This window comes from Episyrphus balteatus, chromosome 2, assembly GCF_945859705.1.
Source record: "Episyrphus balteatus chromosome 2, idEpiBalt1.1, whole genome shotgun sequence".
In the NCBI taxonomy this organism is placed as follows: domain Eukaryota; kingdom Metazoa; phylum Arthropoda; class Insecta; order Diptera; family Syrphidae; genus Episyrphus; species Episyrphus balteatus.
The window spans coordinates 14,175,407-14,192,876 of NC_079135.1; the positions used below are offsets into that span (position 1 = coordinate 14,175,407).

General features: G+C 28.5%; 1 long non-coding RNA gene across 1 annotated transcript; it reads right to left on the reverse strand.

Annotated features, from left to right (window-relative positions):
• Window positions 1–8,400: 8,400 nt before the first annotated feature.
• LOC129909242 (uncharacterized) lies at window positions 8,401–9,859 on the reverse strand. The gene is made up of 4 exons (XR_008771427.1): window positions 9,459–9,859; window positions 9,272–9,352; window positions 9,062–9,211; window positions 8,401–8,979 (listed from the first exon to the last, which is right to left on the reverse strand). It is a non-coding gene; the product is annotated as an uncharacterized LOC129909242 (long non-coding RNA).
• Window positions 9,860–17,470: the final 7,611 nt, after the last annotated feature.

The window sequence follows — 17,470 nt, forward strand, 5'->3', positions numbered from 1 at the left end:
CTGGAATTTAAAAATAAAAAAGGTTATAATCTAGTTTGATCTTTGTGATAAGATAATAAAAAGAGTTAGAAACTTATCAATTAAATATGTATAAGCAAAAAACTATTGAAAAACTTGTGATAAGCGAAATGTTGCTACTGATTTGTTTTGGAGTGGGTTATTAATGAGCTTTTTTTTTTTATTGTTTCTGAGGGAATAAAAATGAAAAAAAAAAAAAAACGTTTTTGTGATACATTTTAATAGCTTGCACTTGGTACCTATCAAAAACCAACAGCTTTAGTTTTTGTTGCAAAATTAATGAATGTAACTTTTGCGTGTGTAACTTTCTGTCTGGTCTAGACATTGATTTACATTTTTTATGATAAAAAAGTTTTTAAATCAAAAGGTTTATCTTAAGTGGCACACTTGAGGTCTTCCCCTAATCATAGAGATATCGATTTTATCAGCTCTCATATTTTATTTTAATTTGTGGATTCAAAGTTAACAAAGTTTATTGCTGATAAAGGTAAATATTTACAACACGTGGAGTTGGAGTCATATTTCATGAACTAAGAGGACGCAATGAAAAAAAATTCTTTCAAACTACAATGAAATAGTGAACTTCAGCTCCGAACGAAGTACGCTTTCTTATTTAAGGCTGCAAGAGATGTTTGCACTGCCATTTGGTGAACCCCGTGCAATTTCGCTTTTTGCAAAGGCTTTTACAGTTTTCTGTCTCAGTTTTATCTTGTAGTTTGGAAAAAAAATTATATTATATTTCATAAACAATAACGTTACAACACTGTACTGTTTATTGTACCGCAGTTTTTGAGAAATTAATCAAAAAACATATATGGCTTTTTTTTAAAGTAGTTGTGGTTTTTAATTTGTCGAAAACGACAAGACAGTTTTGGGTAGAGTTTTCTGTTTTTGTTTAAAAACAAATAAGATCATTGAATTTGGAAAACTAAATTAGGAGGTACTTAATTACAAAAAATTTTGAAACAAAATAATTTGAAATTTTCTCTTGCACTTTTTTTTATAAAAAGGTATAGCACATTATTGTAGATAGGTATAAACGTTGATTTGAAATATTTTTTTTCTAAATTAAGTCAATGTTTTAGAAAATTGCCCAACCTACACGCTTAAGCTATTTGGCACTCTTCTCTTGAATCACACTTTATAATGAACAAAAATACGTTTCCATATTTTTGTTACATATTTGGGTCGTATTTTATTCATGTTGGTCACACCAAAATGCTGCCAGTTAAATTTATTCCTATTTAACTCCCCAAGATCTTTCTAGTTCTATGCCTTTAAACATTCTTTAGATGACTTAACTTAAAAAGTTAGGAGCAAGAACTTTTCGACATTTAAAATTATCTACCAGGGTGTTTTTCAAAGAATTTTCGTCTGACTTTTTGCGCTGAATGTTTTGGAAGTATTATGTAACAAATGGCATCAAAAGGTAAATTTTATAAATTACTTTCGGTTAGAAATTAATTTTACAAAATTACCCAAACGAGTTGATTTTTTAAATTATCTTTGGGTCGATTTCAAGCCATGTTGGTCACACCAGAATGCTACCAGATAAATTTATCTTTATTGTTCTAATCAAGGCCATTCTATTGATAAGCCTTGATACATTTTTTAGTTGCCCGGATTTCTAAAACAACAAACAAAATCAGGATTTTTCTGGAAATTTCGACATTAAAAGACAGGGTGTTTGTCGAAGAAATTTAGTAGGACGTTTTGCGCTGACACTTTTGGAAGAATGTATATTGTGTAACAAATTGGGTCAAAAAATAAACTAAACAAATTACTTTCGGTCAGGAATAAAACTTACAAATTAACCCAAAAGAGTTGATTTTTACTTGCGATATAGGTACTATAGGGCAAGTTTAGGATTCGTAAAAAAAATCGAACTCGAGATAACAATTTTACATGACATTACGATGATAGAGAATGCCAAAAAAGTGGGTCCGGCAATTCTGTCTGTCTGTCTGTCTGTCTGTCTGTCTGTCTGTCTGTCTGTCTGTCTCTATCTGGAGCTGCAGCCTAAACGAGTGAAGTAATTTTCTTCAAACTTGGTAGTTAGCAGTTTTTGGTGATTCCCTAGAGGGGAAATTGAAATTTTTTTTTATGACCAAAACTAACGGTACCTGCCATATAACGGAAATAGAAAAGTTAATTTTTTTCAAAAACGGCTCTAACGATTTTGGTTAAAATTTTTGTGTGTAGTACTACACATAAGAGCCAACTTTTTAAATAAAAAAAATATTTTTTGTACCGTTATTAATGGTACCTGTCATAGAACGGTTTTTTTCGTTTCTGAATATCTCGTACAACATTTACCCGATTTAAATGAAAATTTTTATACAAAAGTGTGTAAGTAAAGATAATATTAAAATTTTAAAAAATTTTCAAAAAACGCATTTTTGGTTTTTTAAAAAATATTTCAAAATTTTTTTTTGAAAAATCAATTTTTTGAAAACGGATCAATGAAAAATTTTGGAATTTAGTTTTTATGTGTAAATTAATTATTTCTTCAAAATGGCAACCAACTTTTTTTTTGAAAAATGTTAAAAAATTTTTATACATAAAAAATTATTTTTTTAAAAAACGGCTCCTACAATTTTCGAAAATTTTTTTCTAAAAATACCTTTTTATACAAGAAATAAAATGGCATATTTATTTTTTTTTTTAAGATAATTTAAAACGGAGTTTTATTAATTAATAAAACAGATTTAATTTTTTTATACTACTTATGAAATTTCTTCAAAATATCAAATTTTAAATTTCTTGTATAAAAAGCTTTAACATTATAGTTACTTTAAGCATAAGAGCAAGTACGTGCGACCCCAGTCGTGCAATTTATTTCCGTATTTTTTCACTTTGGGTCGAATTTTACCACACTAAAATACTGCCAGACTAAATGATTTTCTTGTCCTACTTGTCAAGGGCTTTCATTTGATATGCCTTAAAACATTCTTTACATGACTTGATTCATTATGTTGTTGGCTCTCGGTCTATAAGTACGGTGACCATCCGTCCCGGTTTACCCGGGACTGTCCCGTATTTGTACAGCTTGTCCCGATTTTTTATTTAAGAAACCCGGGACGTATAAGTGTCCCGTATTTTGTAATTTGTCCCGTGACTGTCCCGTATTTGCAGATTCTCTGATTATTTTAATTCAAAATTTTAAAAACTTTGTACGGAAAACAAGAAAAACAGTGGTTAGAAGTTTAAAGTTTTTCTAATTTTTCTGATAAAAACATTAAGCTAAGTATACGCTCCTGGAACAAACGAACATTTTTCTAAGCCTCCAAAGTCAAAAAACTCTTTTGTAGCGAGAAAAATTACCTGGACAACTAAACGTGAGTGACAAATGATTGAAAACTCTCCAAATATTCTAGCAGAGGTAAGAATTTCTTTGGTTAAGCTAAGTAATGTGCAACGAAAAGCAAAATTTTCGTTTACGATTTCGTTGTAGAAAAAGTTTTTTTTTTCGAATAATGAACAACGTATGGAAGAGCAAAGAACCCAGCAAAATTTCAAAACTTTTAAGGACATGTTAAAAGATTAATTAAAGATTATAAAATTTCAAAACCATTTAAAATAAAATTTAAATGTTAAAAAACAACTCTCCCGATTTTTTTAAGAGGTTATAAACAGTACCTACCTATTATAAAACCGCTTTCTTGGTTTCGTAAACCACTTAAATGATTTCAACGAAAATGCTCCCATGAAATCGTTTAAGAAATGTTGATATCAAAATAAAGAAATAATAAAACTTTTGAAATCTTGTTTTTATAAAATTTCAATTTTTTATTTATTTTTTTGAAAAATCAATATTTTTAAAACGATCCAAGGAATTTTTTATCGGTCCCGGGTTTTGGTTCTAGAAATATAGTACGGGTGTGACGGGTAGTGATGGGAACTATCGAATGATTTGAACTATCGATAGTTCATTCATTCATTCTATCGAACTATCGAAAAAAAAACTATCGAACAAACTATCTAATAAACTATCGAATAAAAACTATCGTATAAAAAAACTATTCAAATGAAAAAACTATCGTTTAAGAAAACTGTTAATTAAAAAACTATTGTACTAAAAAACTATTCAAATGAAAAACTATATCGTTTAAGAAAATTATTTGAATGAAAAAACTATCGCTTAAGAAACTATTTGAATGAAAAAATTATCGTACAAAAATAATTTTTTCGAATGAGAAAATTATTGTTCAAAAGAAAATACTATCAAATAAAAAAAACTATTTTAATGACAAAACTATCGTATAAAAAAAACTATTCGAATGAAAAAACTATTCGAATGAAAATAGTAACTAAATTATCCAATGAAAAAACTATTCGAATGAAAAAACTACACTGAACCAAAAAGGTACATGGAATTAATGAATATATTCATTCTATTAATGTATCGTTCATTATTATTTGTCCAATGATCCTGTTCATTAAGATAATGAACGGCCGTTCATTAAAATCAATGAACGTTCATTAATTCTATGAACCATACATAATTTCATTCATAAAATTTCGAACTTGAAATTTCGAACATATTTTAATGAATCGTTCATTAAAACAATGAACAGTGTTCATTGATTTAATGAATACGTTCATAAAAAAAAATAAATGCGTTCATTACATTAATGAACGGATTCATAGAACTAATGAACCGTTCTTAAAAATAAAAATATCCGTTCATAGAATTAATGAACACGTTCATTAAAATAATGAACCGTTCATAAAAATAAAAAAAATCGTGCATAAAATTAATGAATGCGTTCATTAAATTAATGAACGCATTCATTGAATCAATGAACCGTTCATAAAAATAAAAAAAAAACCTGCCTAAAATTAATGAACGCGTTCATAGAATTAATGAACGCATTCATAGAATTAATGAATGCCGTTCATAAAATTAATGAACGCCTTTCATAAAATTAATGAACGCCGTTCATAAAATTAATGAACGCCGTTCATAAAATTAATGAACGCCGTTCATAAAATTAATGAACGCCGTTCATAGAATTAATGAACGCCGTTCATTAAATTAATGAACGCGTTCATAAAAATAAAAAAACCCGTTCATAAAATTAATGAACGCGTTCGTAAAATCAATGAACACGTTCGTATTAATTTTACGAACGTGTTCATTAATTTAACGAACGCGTTCATTAATTTTATGAACACAGGCCTACGTTCCGTAACTCTTGCACCGTCATAAGTGCTCGAAAAACATTGTGAATTCGAATGAAATCAATTTTTTTTGTACAAATTTCATTTTGATTCAAATTGTTTTTCTACAACTTATTTCCATGCAAGCGTTATAGAACGTAGGCACTGTTTTCAATAAATTTAAAAAGTTAAATTTCGTATAGTCTTATTTCTTTGTCAAAAAATTTTTAATCTCCTGTCAAGAAATTAAAAAAATCAACTGACAAATAAATTAGTCATGGAAGCTTAGCTTTCTAAATTTATTAGGTCGAGATCTGTGAAAAAGAAAGAAAAATTAATGTGAATCGCCGTTTTCAATTTTTACAAACCTGTACATTCGGTTTTTCATCTCTAATCTTCTCCTTTCTGAAATTTTCAAGGTTAAATTAAAAAAATGTTTACATTTACATTAACTCTTTTATTGTTCAAATAAACCAAGTGAATGGCAGGAACAATTTTATTACCTAGGTACATTATTTTGTAGATTTATCTTCGGATAAAAAAGTGAAACTAATTATAAATAGTGAAATTAAGGGAAATTTGAATCAAAATAATATAAGAATTGAAATTTTATGATCTCATTTACCAAAACTAGAGCATTTGTACATACATACATTTTTTATTTGGTGGGTGGGTATTCTCACCCATTTTGTTGAGGAAGGCAATATGGTCTTCTTTAGCTTGAATTGTGTTGCCTATCCAAACGAATGAATACTGCGAGTCCTTGATGGTATGTCGTATAACGTGTTTCCTACCATCTGTGTCTTTTTTTATAACTTTTTGGAAATGTACAAAGTATCCATGCAGAGCCCAAAGTAATGCCGCATCTTTACAGTCTGAAAAAAAGCCAACCACAGAAATACCAAAATCAGTAAGGCTTTTAACAACAATTTATATTTATACATAGCTATATTAAAATGTATGATAGTGTATTTTTAAGTATAAATTTATTTTTACTCATCACTTGGAATAGTAAAAAATAATAATTACAAGTTCTACTTAAAAATATTTAAACTAAGCACGAACTTTCAGATGAATCTGCTGTTTTAATTTTGATTAGAACCTGTCGTATATTTTTTTTATTGACACGGTTATCAGTACAGAGCAATTTTCAAAAAATAAATTTTTCATTGAAAAAAATTCTAAGTCCCAATAGTATGTTAAGTTTTTTTGGCATCGAAAATTTTCTAAGTCCCCAACAAAATTTTTTCATTGAAAAATATTCTAAGTCCCAAAAAAATTTTTCATTGAAAAATATTCTAAGTCCCAAAATAAGTTAAGGTTTTTTTGGCATCGAAAAGTCCCCAACAAGATTTTTTGTATTGAAAAATGTTCTAAGTCCCAAAACTAAGTTAAGTTTTTTTGGCATCGAAAATTTTCTAAGTCCCCAACATTGAAAAATATTCTAAGTCCCAAAAAAAATTTTCATTGAAAAATATTCTAAGTCCCAAAATAAGTTAAGGTTTTTTTGGCATCGAAAAGTCCCCAACAAGATTTTTTGTATTGAAAAATGTTCTAAGTCCCAAAACTAAGTTAAGTTTTTTTGGCATCGAAAATTTTCTAAGTCCCCAACATTGAAAAATATTCTAAGTCCCAAAATAAGATAGGTTTTTTTGGCATCCCCAACAAAATTTTTTGTATTGAAAAATGTTCTAAGTCCCAAAGTGCCTAAAAGTCCTAAAAGTGCCTAAAAAAGTCATTCTTTTCAAATTTTATTAATACTCTACCACATACGCTGCTTTCAGAAGAGAAAAATAAACTAAAACGAAGTTCAAATAATTTATTAGGATTTTTTTTAAATATTTTATGAAAAATCATATTGAAAAAGTTAATTTATTCAAGTTTTAAACATCAATTTTTGGCCTGTTTGCGGTAGAGTGTTAATGATAATATGCAAGTTTATTTCAAAATACTAATGAAAATGATTGTAGATGGCAATCCTAGTTTCATTTTTTCTCAATTTAGTATATTAAACTCAATAAATGATCAAAACCAACGCTTAAAAGTGGCTAAAAAAGTCATTCTATTCAAATTTTATTGATACTCTCCGCATACGCTGCTTTCAGAAAAGAAAAATAAGCTAAAAACGAAGTTCAAATAATTTTTTAGGATTTTTTTTAAGATATTTTATGAAAAATCATATTGAAAAAGTTAATTTATTCAAGTTTTAAACATCTAAGTCAATTTTTGTCCTGTTTGCGGTAGAGTGTTAATGATAATATGCTAGTTTATTTCAAAATACTAATGAAAATGATTGTAGATGGCAATCCTAGTTTCATTTTTTCTCAATTTAGTATATTAAACTCAATAAATGATCAAAACCAACACTTAAAAGTCCTTAAAAAGTCATTCTATTCAAATTTTATTAATACTCTACCGCATACGCTGCTTTCAGAAAAGAAAAATAAGCTAAAAACGAAGTTCAAATAATTTATTAGGATTTTTTTTAAATATTTTATGAAAAATCGTATTGAAAAAGTTAATTTGTTCAAGTTTGAAACATCTAAATCAACTGTTGGCCTGTTTGCGGTAGAGTGTTAATGATAATATGCAAGTTTATTTCAAAATACTAATGAAAATGATTGTAGATGGTAATCCTAGTTTCATTTTTTCTCAATTTAGTATATTAAACTCAATAAATGATCAAAACCAACACTTAAAAGTCCTTAAAAAGTCATTCTATTCAAATTTTATTAATACTCTACCGCATACGCTGCTTTCAGAAAAGAAAAATAAGCTAAAAACGAAGTTCAAATAATTTATTAGGATTTTTTTTAAATATTTTATGAAAAATCGTATTGAAAAAGTTAATTTGTTCAAGTTTGAAACATCTAAATCAACTGTTGGCCTGTTTGCGGTAGAGTGTTAATGATAATATGCAAGTTTATTTCAAAATACTAATGAAAATGATTGTAGATGGCAATCCTAGTTTCATTTTTTCTCAATTTAGTATATCAAACTCTATAAATGATCAAAACCAACGCTTAAAAGTGGCTAAAAAAGTCATTCTATTCAAATTTTATTGATACTCTCCGCATACGCTGCTTTCAGAAAAGAAAAATAAGCTAAAAACGAAGTTCAAATAATTTTTTAGGATTTTTTTTAAGATATTTTATGAAAATTCATATTGAAAAAGTTAATTTATTCAAGTTTAGAATATCTAAATCAATTTTTGGCCTGTTTGCGGTAGAGTGTTAATGATTATAATGCAATCAAATTTTAAAATATTAATAAAAATGATTCTAGGCAGTAATTGTAGTTCTATTTCTTTGAAATGAACAGCAAGTTTGTTTTAAGTTTATACAAATTTTGAGAATGTCGTTTAACCCTTTGCTTCCTAGTGGTTTCAGCATGAAACCACGTATTAATTACTTTGTTAGTTTTTTTTTAATAAAAAATGGACTTCTCCTTTTGTACTCTCAGCTCAAAACATTCCTTATACAATGTTATTACTAGTACAATCATTATTTTTTCATTTTAGTGTGTAATTAGAAAATATTAAAATTTTTTTCAAGATATTTGTATTTTTTTCCGGGAGCAAAGGGTTTAATACATTCTTCTGGGAAGGTATCGATATATATATAATATAAATCATAAAAAGTAGGTACATACCAGGAATTATTTAAGCAAGATTGGTGGCGGCTGGCGGGAGCAACGTGGTGGCTGGATAGAACGTGGTGTGGCAAATGACGACGACAGCGGAGGCAGACAATAATGTGGCGGATGTGGCGGCAGCGTGGTGGTGGCAACGTGATGGCACTACATATAAATATATTAATACATACGTATATATTTATAAGATAAAATGATCAATAAAAATTATAAAAAAGTAGATACATACCAGGAATTATTTTAGCGTGATGATGGTGGTGGCTGGCGGGAACAACGTGGTGGCTGGAAGGAACGTGGTGTGGCAAATGATGACAACGACACCGGAGGCAGACAATATGTGGCGGCAGCGTGGTGGTGGCAACGTGGTGTAAGAAGAGCACTAAATATATATAAATATATTAATACAATTATAACACATTTTAGGGATGAAAACACTTACCTTAAATTTTTGATGCATGAAACGACGTGATGGCAGCAGGCGACGGGCGGGCGGCGGCAAATGGGAAATCGAACAAATCTCCTATATATATGATAAAAAAACAAATTATTTAACAAAATAAATGTGTACTTTTAATAAATAAATGCTTTTAAATAATAAATACTACGTAATCTAATGAAATACTTACTTTTTATTTTTGCTTCAGCTCTCCGCTGAATAGCTCCTCTTATCGATCAGACATTCACACTGTAACTGAATGGCTTGGGTTGGCTTGGGGACGCCGGCTACATCATTTAACGAAAGAAATTCTTTCGTTCTACGTATCAACAAGTAGTGTTCCCACTTTATTTTACGCGTTCTTTAAAATTTAAGTGTGAACTATGTGCAAAGAGCACAGTTAATACACAAAAGGTAATATCTTGTAAATATATGTTTTCAAAAATCGAATATCATAGATATTGTAAGAATATTGACAATCACAGTAAAAAAAAATAACTTAAAATTTTCTTTCATGTTGAAAGCACAAACAGATGAAACGACACCAAAAAATAAGTACTAAAGGGGTTTTCACATTCAACAACATTTACATCTCCTTGTGTCGTTAACTACTTTTCACATTGATACGAACGGTTGTTCAACCGAGATAAATGTTTGTGTGAGCAAGAAAACTTTGAAAATGAGAACAAAACACAAAACTACTTAATATGTACAAACACAAAAAAATACACAAGGTAATAAGCCCCGTCTTATTTGATTCCCCAACTCGGTTAAAAAAAAATGATATTTCGACACCTGTCAAATGTGGTCTCAAAACATTTTATTCTCATACTCATAAAAAGGGTTATTTTGAAACCTGCAAACTGAATAAAATTATTACTTTAGTAAAAAGTTAAATGATATGAAAATCTTGTTCATAATTTGATACACTTTTTAAAAGTGTGATCACTGCAACATGCAAGTTGCCCTTCGTTAAATTTTAATGAACGGTTCATTAAATCAATGAACACGTTCCTAAATCTATGAACACACTCATAAAATTCATGAACACGCTCACTTCCACAATAAATGTATTCTTTAAATGATATGAAAACCTTGTCCATAATTTGATACACTTTTTAAAAGTGTGATTACTGAAACATGCAAGTTGCCCTTCGTTAAGTTTTGATTAACTATACATTGAATTTATGAACGGTTCATTAAATCAATGAACACGTTCATTAAATCTATGAACACGTTCATTAAATCTATGAACACGTTCATTAAATCTATGAACACGTTCATTAAATTCATGAACACGCTCACTTCGACAGTAAATGTATTCGTTAAATATGAATCTTAACGAATAATTGAAATAATGAATGGTTCATTAAAATAATGAATGGTTTATTAAGTTTTGGCGCCTTTTTAAAAAGAAGAAAAAAAGATTTATTTTATTTTCGTCATATCTTTTCTATTTTTGCTTTTTTTGAAAAATTGTCAGATATAAAAGATGTAGATTTTTTAATTTCCGACAGAATTTATTAAATAAGTTTTTTTGATTTTCGCTTTCGTTTAGAAGTTGTAGCGACTTTTGTGAAATAAAACATCTCGCAAACAAAAAGACATGAATTTTTTTCTTTTTTCGTCATATCTTTTCTATTTTCTATCTCTCAAACAAAAAGACATGAAATTTTTACTTTTTTCGTCATATCTTTTCTATTTTTGCTTTTTTTGAAAAATTGTCAGATATAAAAGTTGTAGATTTTTTAATTTTCGACAGAATATATTAAATAAGTTTTTTTGATTTTCGCTTTCGTTTAGAAGTTATAGCGACTTTTGTGAAAAAAAAAACATCTCTCAAACAAAAAGACATGAAATTTTTACTTTTTTCGTCACAACTTTTTTATTTTTGCTTTTTTTGAAAAATTGTCATATATAAAAGTTGTAGATTTTTTAATTTCCGACAGAATATATTAAATAAGTTTTTTTGATTTTCGCTTTCGTTTAGAAGTTATAGCGACTTTTGTGAAAAAAAAACATCTCTCAAACAAAGACATGAAATTTTTACTTTTTTCGTCATAACTTTTTTATTTTTGCTTTTTTTGAAAAATTGTCAGATATAAAAGTTGTAGATTTTTTAATTTCCGACAGAATATATTAAATAAGTTTTTTTGATTTTCGCTTTCGTTTAGAAGTTATAGCGACTTTTGTGAAAAAAAAACATCTCTCAAACAAAGACATGAAATTTTTACTTTTTTCGTCATAACTTTTTTATTTTTGCTTTTTTTGAAAAATTGTCATATATAAAAGTTGTAGATTTTTTAATTTCCGACAGAATATATTAAATAAGTTTTTTTGATTTTCGCTTTCGTTTAGAAGTTATAGCGACTTTTGTGAAAAAAAAACATCTCTCAAACAAAAAGACATGAAATTTTTACTTTTTTCGTCATATCTTTTCTATTTTTGCTTTTTTTGAAAAATTGTCAGATATAAAAGGTGTAGATTTTTTAATTTCCGACAGAATATATTAAATAAGTTTTTTTGATTTTCGCTTTCGTTTAGAAGTAATAGCGACTTTTGCAAAATAAAACATCTCACAAACATTGAATTAGTGAATGTGTATTGATTCTAATGAATGGCGTTCATTGTTTTAACGAACAGGTTCATAGAATCTTTTATCAAAAATTTTCTCGGATATTTATGAACGGCTGTTCATTGAATTAATGAATGGTTCATAGATTTTAATGAATGGCGTTCATTGTTTTAACGAACAGGTTCATAGAATCTTTTATCAAAAAAGTGTATCGGATAACAGGTTCGTGTATCGGATATTTATGAACGGCTGTTCATTGAATTAATGAATGGTTCATTGATTTTAATGAATGGCGTTCATTGTTTTAACGAACAGGTTCGTGTATCGGATATTTATCTTTTATCAAAAAGTGTCTCGGATATTTATGAACGGCTGTTCATTAAATTAATGAATGGTTCATAGATTTTAATGAATGGCGTTCATTGTTTTAACGAACAGGTTCATTGGGATAATGAACAGATTTTTTTATGAACGGCTATTCATTGAATTAATGAACGTTCATAGATTTTAATGAATGGTATTCATTGTCTTAATGTACAGGTTCATTAATTCAATGAATAGCCGTTCATAAAAAAAATTTCAGACAAAAACGGATTTTAATGAACGAGATTAATGAACGTTCATAGGTTCATAATTTTATTTTTAATGAATCGTTCATTGAATTAAGGGATGGTGCATTAATTCCGTGAACCGTACATTAATTTCAAGTTAATGAACGCCGTTCATAAATTTTATGTACAATTTTTTTTTCAGTGTACATATTCGAATACAAATAGTAACTAAACTATCGAATGAAAAAACTATTCGAATGAAAATAGTAACTAAATAAATGAATGAATGAATGAATGATTTAAAACTATCGAATGAATGAATATTTTACAACTATCGATAGTTTGATAGTTTTTATTCGATATTTCCCATCACTAGTGACGGGTGTGAAAACTTTAAATTACACTGGTCAACAAGGTTTTTGTTACAGACACCAAGATATACTTTTCTATAGGTTTTTTGGGTGCTGAGCTCGAATCCAAAGTCAGAATAATTCTACCACATCACGTTTTTGAGATAATCCCGTTAGAAAATCGAAAATGCCGCTTTTTTATCAGTTTTCGAGATTATTTCTTAGCTTTTGGTTATTTGTTTTAAATAAATTTGTAACGGTTTCTAATAGAACTAAATCTTGTCTTTCTAAATCCATTTAAAGCTTTTAAAAATCTCTTATCTTCTTCGAGAAATCTGAAATTGAAATCAACGTGTTTGGTATATCTCATATTTATTTGCTTTTAATAGTAAATCTCGAAATGTTCTTTGCCAATCGCTTTCAAATTTTGACACAACGTTTGATTTACATTCCAGTAAGTTCTTATCTTGTTTTTAACAAGAAAAAAATTATATTTTTCTCACTAGTAATTATTTAGTATAAGTATCTGACACGGTCACGCTTTGATGTATCTCACTGCGATTCACCACCTTCGCAAATATAAAAACTTGCAAGATTCTAAATGGAACATTGTGTCAAAATTTGAAAGCGATTGGCAAAGAACTTTTCGAGATTCGCTATTAAAAGTAAATAAATATGAGATATACGAAACACGTTGATTTCAATTTCAGATTTCTCAAAGAAGATAAGAGATTTTTAAAAGATTTAAACGGATTTAGAAAGACAACATTTAGTTCTATTAGAAACCGTTACAAATTTATTTAAAACAAATAACCAAAAGCTAAGAAATAATCTCGAAAACTGGTAAAAAGCGGCATTTTCGATTTTTTAACGGGATTATCTCAAAAACGTGATGTGATAGGATTTTTTGACTTCGGATTTGAGCTCAGCACACCAAAATCCTATAGAAAAGTATACCTTGGTTTCTGTAACAAAAAAAAAAGTTTAATTTTGTTGACCAGTGTTATTATCTAGCCCTTTAAAAAAAAAAAAAAAGAATTCAACTTGACTTATCAGTAAAAAGTGTTTTATGTATTTGTATACTGTTCTTCAAAATAACTCATTAAATTAAGGTATTTGAAAACTTACAAAATTAGATGCACTTTGGGTTTGACATTTAGAAAAAAACATGATTTTCTATGAAGAGCAAAATGTTTGAAAGTAATAGTGCGTCAAGTTCATTTTTGATCCATTAAAAATGTGCAAAATATTTTCTTTATACATTGCTTTAATTCAAAGCACTCCAATTTAATGCAAAACCCCAAATGTATTAAATAATTGACTATATAATAAATTGACTATTATAAATTGAGCAAAATTATTATCCTTTTAAATTAGTGAAAAACTTTCATAGAATTTTCTCTTTGACGTTCTATTTATGATCCATAACTTTTATTAAATTATTTGGTTTAGTTTTACTAAATATCATGAACATAATTAAATTAACTTATAAAATAAACCATAATTCCATATAAATACACCACAAAATATTTTAATAATTCCATTAATATTCTGCATTTTAATTTCAAATAAACAAAAATAGACTTTCCCTCACTAAAAACAGAAACAACATAAAATTATATTAAAAATCAATGGACTAAATAGCCCTCCAAATTAAAATAATAATATTTTTCTTTAAGCTAAAAATGTATTATCTATAATTTTAGTACGGATTTTAATTATTGAATGGCCTCCCTTTTTAAACATAAATATAATCATCCTCAAAGTAAACAAAACTCAATGTCAACACAAAATACTAAAACAAATATTTCGTTGGGATTATTTCCTATAATTAGCTTCATCCAATAAATTCAATAGCTCCCCAACCTCCTTCTTTCCTATATAATAATTCAAATAACTCATTATTTCATAACTTTGCAAATGGAAAGAGTGAATATTGTAGGAGTGGTGGGAAATTTTGATATTGTTCCCCATCATTAACTCACTTCGAAGTAATTAACAAAGTGTTCTTGCATTAGCGAGATTAAACACACAAATGCGTTAGAAGGCAACAACTCCAATACGCTCCAAAAGTAAACTAGTACACACAGCAAAACTTATAATTGTACTTGTACACATTATACCTTCAAAGGACTACGACTCAACGACAAGGACGATAAAATGAAGAAGAAAAAAGAACATTTTTATATGACACAAGCAAAAAAAAAATGAGCAAACTATACAATCTAAATGCAAATGCTAACGGAAGGTAATATCCTGCCACGCCCGCCGCATTATAGTCGTGTTCTATCGTCAAAGACCTTCAAGATATCTTTCGTTCTCTACTTGGCGCCCGGGCTGGGCCCAAGTCTTGTTGACGAACTTTAACCTCCCGTTGTTACATTTGTCGTCGTTCGAGTGTGATTACTTTCCTGTTAGGAGAAGTGCAAGAAGATGCAACGGTAAATGGCTACACATCCTTTTTCCCAACGACCCATCCAACCCATTTTTAAGATAACAAAATACACGCAGAGGTTTTCTCATTCAAAATAGGTATTTCTTTGAATATTATTATTTCCATGTGAGTGTGTGTGCGTGTGTGAATATGAGAGCTTAAGGACTAAATTATAATGAAGTAAAATATGTAACCTGTAAACTCTCACGTACATTTCATAGAAGTGCAGTTTCATAGGAAAATATGTTTTTGAAAACGTTGTCCTTTTTTTGAGAGAGACAAAAAAAATAAAAGCTTCCAAGACTCGGTTCTATCTCCTTTAGCAACAATCGATATTTTTATACTACACAAGGATTGTCCTAGGTTAAAAGCAAAATCTCAAAAAAAAAAATAAGCATCACATTATATCAGAAAAAGGATACTAGGTAAGCGAAAAATACAATTTCCGTTTAAAGGACACTTGAATGCCGGAAATTTGCCTATCCGTTCACCCGTTCATCCATAGGTTTAACACCGGAATGCAGATATCAATCTTAACGTTCCTTTAGAAGCAGGACACCAACACAGTTTGTATATGGAAGATGAACATTGCACACATAGAACAAGAAGAAAACGTTTAAGGAAACATATAGACAGACAACAACAAAGTAAAATAAACAAAAAAACAAAAAACTCCCAGAGAAAATTGTTGTTTACTGATTTTCAGCAAGATTCAATCGTTATTGGATTCTGATTAAGTGTTGCCATATCTACAAAATTTTTTTGAATCGTTAAACAAGTAACAATACGATGTAAAAGGTGTTAAAATTGGATATCGGTCAATATTTCAAAATTCAAAATTCAAGACCTTTATGTCTAAAATACAGAAAACCAAAATTTGAAAAACCTTAGTGCCCAAAAACCCAAAATATGTACCAATAGAAATGTCTTAACAAGTTAAGAAGTTATGAGTCGTCAAATTGAGTTGATGTACCCAGAAGATGTTTTGCGTAAAAGATCTTAAGTGTTTTGAAAATGGAATATCTATACGGAGAAAACATAACGCCAGGGATAACTTTACATCTTGTATATTTAATAAGAATAAAGTTAATTATACCAGATTTATATTTATTCCTACGTTATCTTTCTCAGTGAAGGGAATCCAAAATTACAAAAGATATTTGTGTCTGGAGTTTTCGAGATACGTGATTGTTTTTGGGAATTTTTATAGTTTCGAAATCTTGGTTATTGGGATTATAGATCTCAAATTTTAATAACAGTCTTATTCAAAGTGCTATTGATATCTTTTTTGTTCAACATTCCATATGGGAAATCTATTGAAGACATATTTTCAAAAATCGATAAATCAATATTCAAGTCCAAAATTTTGTGTTAAAAAAAAATCTTCTAAGTTTACGGTGGATTTCAGACAACTTTGGACACTTAAAGATTTTAGACTTTAATTTATTTATAGGCTTTGAGGGGTGGTATTTTTGCTTCGATTCAATTTCCATAGTTCGAAAACCAAAAATTTAGAGAAAACAAGGTGCCGAAAAATAATTTCAAAATTTATAGAAAAATGAGTGTTTGCAAACCACGAAAATGTACGGGATCTTAGATTTTGTTAAACTCTTAACATTTTTATTTTTTTAAGTTTCTAAACTTAAGTTCTCTGGATACTAGTGTCAACTTGAAAAAAGGCACTACACTCAACTAAAGGATTTCGGGTTTAAATCTAGAGAACAAATTACTGAAATTCCAAAAAAACCTCAATATTCTTAAACTTCAAAATCTAGAACACTCCAAATTCCAAAGGTTTTCAATCCCAAAATTGTATGCAAACTTATTTTTTCAAAAATTATGGAATAATGGGGTTTTTGGCAGTAAGAAATTATGGGTTTTTGAGATTTTGGGTCCATGAAATTTGTATGTTTATCAGAATTGAAGTGAATTTGAATGAATTTTTTTTTAAGGCTTATATTTTTTGTAAATTCTAGACATTTGACAATTTGGACTTTTAGGGTTTTCAGGTTTTTAATTCTGGTCTAATTCTAAAGCCTAAGGTCTGAAAAAAATATAAGAACGAATTGAGTATTTTTTGGATATTCAACCGAGAAATCCAAAATCCCAAGGCCACATAAACTCGATAGATCCAAATCTACCGAAAATTCATTTCCATGCATGTTTATTTGGATTTTATGTTTCCTGGATTTTTGTGGCTTTTCTGTGTTATTGGTTTCTTGAATTCATTTTTTTTTTTAATTTTGAATTCGAAATGACCCCAAACATTAAAAAAAATTGAAATACGAATTC